Source organism: Taudactylus pleione, unplaced genomic scaffold (assembly GCF_031769625.1).
Source record: "Taudactylus pleione unplaced genomic scaffold, aTauple2 ptg000032l, whole genome shotgun sequence".
Lineage (NCBI taxonomy): Eukaryota > Metazoa > Chordata > Amphibia > Anura > Myobatrachidae > Taudactylus > Taudactylus pleione.
Window position 1 is genome coordinate 1747457 of NW_028284434.1, and position 10147 is coordinate 1757603.

The 10147-nt window shown below is 38.4% G+C and overlaps 1 pseudogene; it reads left to right on the top strand.

The window, feature by feature from the left end:
• The window catches only part of LOC148538907 (uromodulin-like), a 104013-nt pseudogene extending 94518 nt beyond the window's left edge, over positions 1-9495 (top strand).
• The last annotated feature ends 652 nt before the right edge of the window (positions 9496-10147 follow it).

Here is a 10147-nt window from a genome sequence, read left to right on the forward strand (position 1 = left end):
GCACACAGGACCTGTACTGCACACTGGCATGCACTGCTGAATAAGGCTTTCTCCATGCTTGGCAAAGAGACAAGGGTTCCCCAACCTGACATAGAAAATGAGAAATGAAATTTAGGCAAAAACAATCTCAATTTATTTCCAGGAACCCCAAATAACTGGAATGGGTCACTGCTGTGGAATAATAGGTTTGATTCAATAAACAATAAACTCACAATATATCTTATAAATTACAATATCATAAGCTATTACCCTTTTTCTAATTGACTATTCCTTATACTAAATTATCAAAATTCTTTCAACATTAGTAAAATGTCCCAATAACCTAATACAGATGACATATCATTGATAATCCGGGTTACGGTTAACTCTTTGTGCTCAGGTGGGGCCCCTAAAGAGTATTTACATTAAAGATCAAAGAGCAATGATGCAGTGTTGATAAATAAAGTAGGAGCAGTGTCTCTGAGAGGCCTATTCATTATGTTAATTATCAGGAGCCCAGCGGCTTGGTTTTCTATGTGGCACTACAAGTCTCAACCACTCATATGTTTCTCTGTCTCTTCTTCTCTCAATATACAAATGCAAAAAGAAATAGCAGGGTGCTGGTCTAACTGGTGACAATAAATCACTAATCAAATTGCAGCTTTATGAAGGGTATTGCTCTTTTTGACTTAATAAAAATTATATTTATGAAAAGACTTCATAAAAAGAAAGCTCTATTCAATTAGTTGGAATTAAAATATTTAATTTTATTAAAAATAATAAACTTCATATAATAAAAAACACAAAAAATAATCATAAACTGAAGCAATAGAATTAATTATTAGATTAAATTATTAATGTAGTACTTCTGAATCCAATATACTAAAAAAATTCTTAAAAACCTACACATTAATTAATAATCCCATGAGTTTATTGGTAAAAAGATCATTCTTTTAAGCAAATGCTTTCTGAAAATTTCACTCTCAACACTTGTTGGTTATTGGTTCCTATTCACAACCTGTTACTAATGCATTAATTGTTAGTATGCAGCCAATTTCACATTTATAAGAACACTTGTTACTTCAGTAGCTTGATCTTGAAAGCATGATGATTAAAAACAATGTATAAGGCCTTATTTAATTAATTCAAAAACATCCTTTATACACAGTCACTTATTAACTCTAAATTTCAATTGGTTAGTAGGATCCTTTTCACGACTTGTTAATAATCTATTTGTTTTTACTTTGTAAAACTGCATTCAGTCTCTCATATAAATCAATCTCTGGCAGGCTCCTTGTAATAGCTGAATATAGACACAGTCCAGGTCCCCAGTAAGTAAGGTTAATCACGTATGCTGCTGGTATTTACCAATTCTACAGCCAGGTCTAAAGAGATATTAAAAAGTGGATACTTCTCATCTTAGTCCGGTCTCCTCTTTTAAGCTTGAGCATACAGCCACCTCAGAGTGATAGGGGTAATGTATAATGCGTTTCTCTGCCTACAAACAGCGTCAATGGCTTCCACACAAACCCTCTTATTTGCAAAGTGATGTGAATAGGACACACAAGAAGCTTCTGTTGATTAAAATATGCAGCATGCCTATATTCTGTGTGCAACTGTGCGTGTATCAGCATAAGCTACGTGTGCGACCTACTGTATTTGCATCACTTGCAAATAAAATGAATTTTAATGGAAAAGTTGCCCGAAAAGATGCTCTGTACTAATGAGTCATGCCACAGCATGGCACAACTAGAATGGCTGTTTAATGCACAAGGACGCTATCTGTATGTGGACACATCTGTATATAATACACTTGCTACATATCAGTTCTTGTCATTTGCTAGTATTCTACTATAGCTGATGTATTTTGCTCTTCATAATATTAAAAATATAATATAGTTTTTTAATGATGACTATAAGGATGATGATAATGTTTATGTTAAATCTAAAAGTGATATTAATAATGCATGTCTTTGCTTTATGTATTTTATTTATTTCACTGCTTTTGGATGACAGAAATCGGTTGTACATTCTAGAATAGGTGAAAAAAACTATCATCCAGGTTTCACTTTTCCTGCTTTACTTTCTTGTTCACATGACTGCCCCACAATAGTGTAAGTTACATTAGTCTTCACTATGGTTGTCAATCATGTATACAAAAAGATCCCTTTGTGCTTTAGCATTGTACTTACACCTGGGTTTATTCTCTCAGCTGGCAATTTATTTTGAAAAGGAAAGTATAGACAGAATGATATACCATTTGTTACCGTGTTTACAATATGAAGTTATACAAATGAGAGTTTTGAATTATAGAAGTGCTATAACATTAAGACTATTGTGCTGGATTCAATCAGACCAGGTGTTTCTCTAGCTTCATTCCAAGACTATCTTCTGAATTTCAAAAATGATGTTGTTGCTACATAGAGTACAGTACTGCGTGTGATATGCAAATATGCCCAGAATTACCTTTCCTAGTGAGTGATGCCTGATAACAGATGGGCCAAGGTGATGATAAAACAAGTGTTTTATTTTCTGTTTATTATGCCCATCTATTTTTGTTCATTATTATGATTAATATTATTACCATGGTCACTCCTGTTCATCTTTGCAGGATAGGGACAATTTCCCCTTCAAATCATTGCTCCATCGCTTCCCTTCATCATTTACCAGAATGCTGGGCAGCCATATTTTTTACATGATCAAGGTCATTCATTTAGCATAAATGCTCAAGGATAACAATGAGTACTCCTGGGGGTATATTTACAAGAGGTCGATTTGGAGTGAATCAGTTTTTTTTTTTTAGTCAATTGTCTATTGATTTTGCAAATCAGAGATTTACTAAAGTCTAAACTGACTGAAAATTGACCAAAACCCTGACTTTCGACTAAATTCGAATATCAGACCAACTTCGATACATTTACATTAACAACTTTAGAATCACCAGATTTACTAACCTTCAGTTTTAAATTCAAATTCATATCAAGCACAAACCCGATAGCAAACAATATACCTGTCTGTGGCAGGTGGGTTTGGAAGAAGCATGCACTGCTTCTTTTGGTTAAAAGCAATTAAAGAGTTAACACTTTTAAATATACAGTGTGGGGTACCAATAAATCCATAACCAGCCCTGGACCTTTCACCCTGTTCTGGTCATGGGAAATTGGGTGGAAAACCGGCATGGGGATCCATTAATTTCCCATTAACCAACACCAGACTGAACCAGACAGGGGCCTACACTATAGCAGGGAGACAGACAGCATGGGGTACCCCTGCCATAATGTAAAATGAGACCCAAACTGTTCGGGCCCAGGGATGGAAATTCTTGGAAAGTCAGGAGCCCTCAAATAAATTCTATCCAAGCTCTTCCCCTCATCTCTGGTGGCAGCAAATGTGGGGGTAATGGTGTAATTGCAGTGGGAATACAGGTCACGGCAAGCCTTCCTGGCATGTTGGTACTCGTTCAACAACAAGTGCCAACATGGCCGGATATTAAGGACCTTTAGTCCCACTGTAAAGAAAATATTACAATGATGACAGGACATGTACAATAACTGTGTTTACCCTGGCTTTGAACCTTTGAGTCTTAATGAAGGGTCCACCAAAAAGTAGATGAGTCTTACTGTGTGCTAAAAGCATTCTCCTTGCATGGTTTAATCAAAGGCTGAAAGACCCAGATCAAAGGACATCAGGGTACCTGCTGTGCACACAGTGGTAGACTGCCACTTCACAGATCCCAGCGAACCAACACTCAGGTGCAATTTTTAATTTTCATTCATACTAACAACTCCTTTAACATGACTGTGATTATGTACAGAAAGAAAGAAAAAGTATTCCTATAATGGGGCACTTACAGAGCATTGTATAAGTGAAATAGTAAAGATCTATTGTCAGAAAATATGGTAATGACCTATCCCATTAACAACAGTTTCATAAAATAAAACTTTTAATAATCTCTCATAAAATATCAGCGAAATATTTATACATATAACAATACAACTAATATAATAAAAAAATTTCTATCAACCACCTATATAGTATGATACATTATAATCGTCTCATAAAGCAGTTTGTAATAAATACGTTAGATGGGCGTCTGTAGACTAGAGACAAATTAATGATACCAAACAAAGGGATCTTGAAAGTATCAAGGGTACATCAAAATGGTTCTAATCAACATTCGTGTGATAGAACACTATCCGAGTGCACACTAGTTGATACACTGGATAAAAAATATCACTGTTTGGGAATCACCACGGATCCCAAATGATCTCCGCTTGCGGAGGAGGGCATGTTACGGCATTCAGGATTTTATTATACCCGTTATTATTGTGTTGACCCCTTAGATGTATTTGAAGATCGTATAAGGAGTGTATTATATGTGCACTAATTATTAGATTAAGTAATTATTATTGGTGCTAACAACATTAATTTTATCATCTATACACCTCTCAATCGCTGTGAGATAATTTTGGGATCCGACGATCCAGCTGAAAGCACTTATGTATTTTTCACTGTTACACAAGCAGAGATGGACTGGGGCTGTATATTAGCGCTGGCAGTCACTCGTGGAGGGGGTGTCCCGCGAGTCATACACCAGGGAAGGGCTTTGTAGTGGCATTTATATAAAGATGTAGATGGGCAACTGCCAATAGATGCAGCTAAGGCAGCTTCTGCTTCCACCTCTGAATTAGGCCCTTTGTCCCTAACAAAAGTGTTTTTGAGTTAGGGTTATACTCCTAGTAGTAGTAGTAATCATAAGATACTGTAATTAACAAAATGTTTCATCCATCACCTACTGTATGTAAACTGAAACATATGAGGTCTGATTGAAAAGTAATGAGACGGCCTCTGTTTTTCTGTCCTATAGGTAGATGTGGCAATGCTATGCTGGTTATTCTGAAGCTCATACATCAATGTGCCTGAAACTATGGTTGGACTGCCATTGTCTTCTTTTTTTGGTCACAGCAAGTGAAAGATCTTCATACATTTTGTCATGGCGGATGAGGAAGATGTGTCTGTGATATTAAGTCAGAGATGTGTGATTGAATTTGTGTTACACTTGGAAAAAGCAGAAATGAAACTTATGAAATGTTATGGCAAGCATACGGTGGAGAATCAATTAGCCACACTGTAGTGTTTCAAAGGTAGAAGCACTTCAATGAGGGACCAGGCTGGTTAAGTGTTATGTGTCGTAGTGTTACCTTTATATTACAAAAAATAATAGGCATCTGATGTCTGTATTTGTAATGCCTGAAAGCAGACAGAACAAGCCTTTCAACTCTGCCTTTTGGTTCACTTCTGCTTTTACTGAGCACAGACAGTGTAATGGTAGCACAGACGGTGTAATGGTTAGCATTACTGCCTGACAGCACTGAGGTTGTGGGTTCGATTCCCACCACAGCCCTGTGTGGAGTTTGTATATTCTCCCTGTGCTTGCGTGAGTTTCCTCTGGGTACTCTGGTTTCTTCCCACCCTCCAAAAATATATTGGTATGCTAATTGACTCCCAACAAAATTAACCCTCATGTGAATGTGTGTGTGAGCATGTGATAGGGAACATAGATTATAAGCTCAACTGGGGCAGGGACTAATGTAAATCGCCAAATATTCTCTGTAAAGCGCTGCAGAAAATGTGTGTGCTAATATAAATAACTGGTAATAAAAAATAATAGATTGCATTTACAGTAATATCTTGTTTCTCTTTTTTTTCTTTCTCTCTCCCTTTCCAGTTTATATTCTTTCTCCTTTTTTTCTAAAATTGTTCTATTTGCTCCATGTGGCCATGTTCCATCTCTGGTGTAATGCTCCCCCGCCCCATCAATGCTTGATGAAGGCCTCCTAACCTCTCACATATGTGGCACATGGCCAGTGTCAGCGTGCAAAGTGGCCCTTCAGCAGGACACTGCAGGGGTTGTGGGGGAGAAAATCTTGATCCATGGCTTCCCCATCCAGGCAGCTGTCTACCCACAGCTAACCCCTCCCCATGGAGCAGTGCCCATTTTGGGTGCTCCTGTAAATGGCTGTTCTACTCTTGAGACCCCACAGCTGGGGTCAGCAAGCTCCTGGATGTTTTGGTGCCTCATGATAGTGTACCAGCAGCTGCCTCAAGTAAAACTTACGCTCCCACCTCCAGCAACTGCAGGAGTGGGGCTGCCTTATGCAGCTCCATCTCCACTATAATCACCCAGAGACTGCAAACTTATTGCTCCTTTTGCAGTTGTGCATTCAGGTATTTTCACAGCAATCAGGCATTGCCCAGGACTTGGAGGATTTTTTGTTGATGGAAACAGCAGATAGTGAAGTTTAAGGGGGCAGAGTACAACACAACTAAAACTCTTTCTGCACTTATCTCTGGTATCCTGATGGTGTCCTAAAGAACTCCTAATTGCATTTATAAACCTTTTGTTTTGACCACAGCCTCTCCCTCCACACTCCTGTGTGAAATGGCACCTGATCAGAAGAGAGAAACTCTTATATGCAATACAATGCTTGCAAGATCCAACTCTGGGAAGATGACATTTTGGCTCATTTTGGGATCCAAAATTGGAGGGAAGAAACAAGCTGGGACTGAGATTCACTTGGATTAACTAAGTTCGGCTATGTTCGAACTGTTCATTTATATTAGAAATGATTACATGCCAGTAGGAAAAGGTGCACACAGAAACAGACATTTCAAAATCATAATAAATTAACTACTTGAGCATTGAAGATTGTGGAGGCTACTGAACCCTGTTACTAATTCTGTTTGTTACATCCCCTATACCTTTTACTAATACTTCTCTGACTTCTACCTTCTTTTCTTTACTTGAGTCCCTTCTCTCCTTGTGTACTTCTTACCATTCCAATACCTCCTTACTGTCCACCATGTTATTCCCTCTTCTTCCTTTTTTCTCTTTTTGTTTTTTTCCTCTCTCTATGAGAACTGGTGGCCAGAATAGTGTATGTATTTGGGACCTCAGCATTGTTTTTTTGCCAGCCTCCTCTACATGGACTGCTTGTCTTCCACCTGTTCTCTGGCATATTACTCAGGTTATTGCTAATTTATTTCTAGCTTCAGATCTCAGAACTTTGTTATTCAGTATTTAGTAGAGCTCTAGGTGTTTTATTTTACACTATGTATCATTTGTCTTAAAACACCTAACTTTACTTTTAGTTGATTGTGTTTGATTCTACCTGCAAATCAATCATCCATTGTCATTACACCACACATTTTCCTAAATAACACCACCACCTATTGGTGGTTTATGACAGTCTGTGGGTTTTTGTGTTAAATTTCCTCACAGTTTGCTACTGCATGCTATCTACAATACTAGTAACCTTTACAGGATTAACTGTTTATACACCCTCCCACCTAGTGGTGGCATAATATTACTGAAGTTTTGTAATTTAACTGATTTATAGCTCTGCACTTTTACTTGGGGGTAAATATACTAACGTTCGATTAGAGATACATTTTTATGAATCACTGAAATCTCCTGAGATCGAATTGAACTTGAATAGCAAAATCCCTCAGCAAATATCAAATTTAATAAGAATGGATTTTGCTTTCGATTTTCAACTTGAATTCGATCTTGTTTCACTTTAAGAAGGGATTTGCTGTTCGATTTTGCATGCCCATGTCCAAATCAAACAGCAAATTCCACTACAAAACAAATTTCAAAGCCCCAAATGAATAGAACTGCTTCATGCTTTCAATATCAGCATGAGCAGTTCATTTTGACACAGATACATGCATACATAATTGATATGCATGCATGTAACTTACGGTAACAAGCTTGTAAAGAGTTACTGTAAAAAAAAAAATGACACGCACACACCGTGAAAGTATAGTTTTATTACATACATACACACTCACACATACTCACCTACATTACCTATACTGGTCCCTTTCTCCCCATAGGCATCCATGGTCTTGGTAAAATAAAAAGAGAGAAACGCGATCCACACAACAGGTAACAACCACGATGGTTGTTACCTCCCAAATGAAGAGCTCAGACGCGGCTTCTCCCATTATAGAGCCATGTCTGAGCATTCATTGGCTGAGAGAGGTCAGCCCCCACCTCTCAAAGCCAATGAATGGCTCCCTCCTTTGATGTCAAGTCTTTCTTAATTGATAACCTCAACTTTTGCTTGGAGTTATGTTTACTGATTCATTAAACATATTACTGCTAAGTGCAAATGTTAGCTGTCCTGCCAATATTGTTTTGTGATAAGAAATGTGTACGAATTAATATTGGCATGCAGGTAGAGGTTACACGGATATAAATTTGTGTTTCTACTTGATAATTTAATCCAATCTTACTCCCAAGATTACAATGTAATTGTCATATTAATTTTTTGAGTAGCTTCATTACCATTATTAATACTGTTTCATATACCTGTATTATTACAAATTGGATATTTTTGATTTTGTATGCCTTTCTGCACCCACTCAGACACACCTCTGGTTCTGTGTGATGTGTTATGGACAAGTACGTCCATAAGAATTTTTTTAACAAATTGTCTCAATCCGCTGTCAACACTTGAATGAATAGAGAGCCTGATTCATAACCAAGCGCAAATGAGATTACACACACAATCAGCTGATTGTTATGTTCTGTGCATGCGTATACATCTTGAAGACTTCAGTGTCATCAGATCACAGTGACTACGCAGACTAATCGCAGAGTGATTGACAGGAAGTGACCATTTGGGGGTGGGGATGGGGGGTGGTCAAAGAAATGTAGGCGTGCCAGTGTGTTTGAATGTCATTACAGGATACAAGGGTATGCATAAATTAGCCACTGCTATGCCATATGCAGCTTGGGCTTTCACTGCTTGCAATGAGGTTATAAACCTCTAAATAAGGTCTGCTTGTGTGCAAGTGTGCATGAGGCTCTGATGGTACTCAATATTACTGATGGTTTTGCAGACATGCAAAGTATTACAGCTATGTGTAATGTAAAGTGGACGTCCTTATGTTTGGCTGTGATGGCATTGCGATTGCAATCATTAACATATTTTCACAGTGAGACTGCATGAGTAATTGCAGTGGGATCGCAATAGCAATCCGTAATGAATCGTGCCCAGAGCCAACAAATCTTCAGTGAAATCCAACCCTCCATCTTTCTCATCAGGGGATGCCTTAGTGGCAAGTCCTTCATCTGAAGACACCTCTCCTGAGCATCCTTCAATTACGGAAATGGCCCAAGAACTTTAGAAATCATTATGCCTCAATTTGAGAAAAAAATTTGAGAATACACAGACACTTTTTGATATGGCACTGGATAAAATTGAGACTAACTCCTCTAGACTTTACTATCTAGAGCAAAGAGTCAGTGACTCTGACTCCATACCCTCCAAAATTCCTGATACTCTAAAAAACCCCAGTCCAGGCCATGCAAGCCAAGATACTGTAGATGACCTGGAAAATAGACACAGGAAGAATAACCTCTGGTTTATTGGAATCTCTGAAACCCACTTTTCAGAATTCTTCACCCACCCAGTTTTTGGAGCTCTTAACATCTCTGATAATTAATTGGTCCCGCATATTAATATAGCTGGTCCAGAAAGGTCTGACACTGCCAACAAGCAAAGACCAGTAATAGCAAAATTTCTAGACTACCACATGAAGGAACAAATTCTTTGTGCCTAATGCAAAATTCCCTAACTAGTGATTGATAGCAGTAGTGGAATTACCACTAGGTAACAAAGGTGGGTGCTTATAGTCCAGCAGTTCCAGGGGGTCCATTGACAGGGCTGTATATAGAGGGTATTTCCAAGTGCTGGGCTGGCTGAATACTCCCGGCATGCTGCCGGCACAGCTGCCAGGTGCCTGCACCAGCACATGTCTGTGTCTCCTGCAGTGTGTTATGCATGTGATGTTATGATGCAAGTGTATATGAAGTCATATGCATGGAGCTGGGATGCGCCCAGAGAAGAAAGTAGGGGATGAGATGCTTGCTGCTGGAGCAGCGGCTGCCTGCTCCTGCCAGTGTCTGTATTGTTAATTTCATTTTGTATATCATATGATCATCCTGCTCTCATGCTGGGAGATTGGGGGAAGCAGTGTTATTTTAAGTACAGTGTCCATTAAAAATCTGCCTATCTGCCTGCTATTATCAGGGGGGGGGGCACTTGTTACAGACACTGACTGGGATATAATATATGTCATTATGATATTATACTCT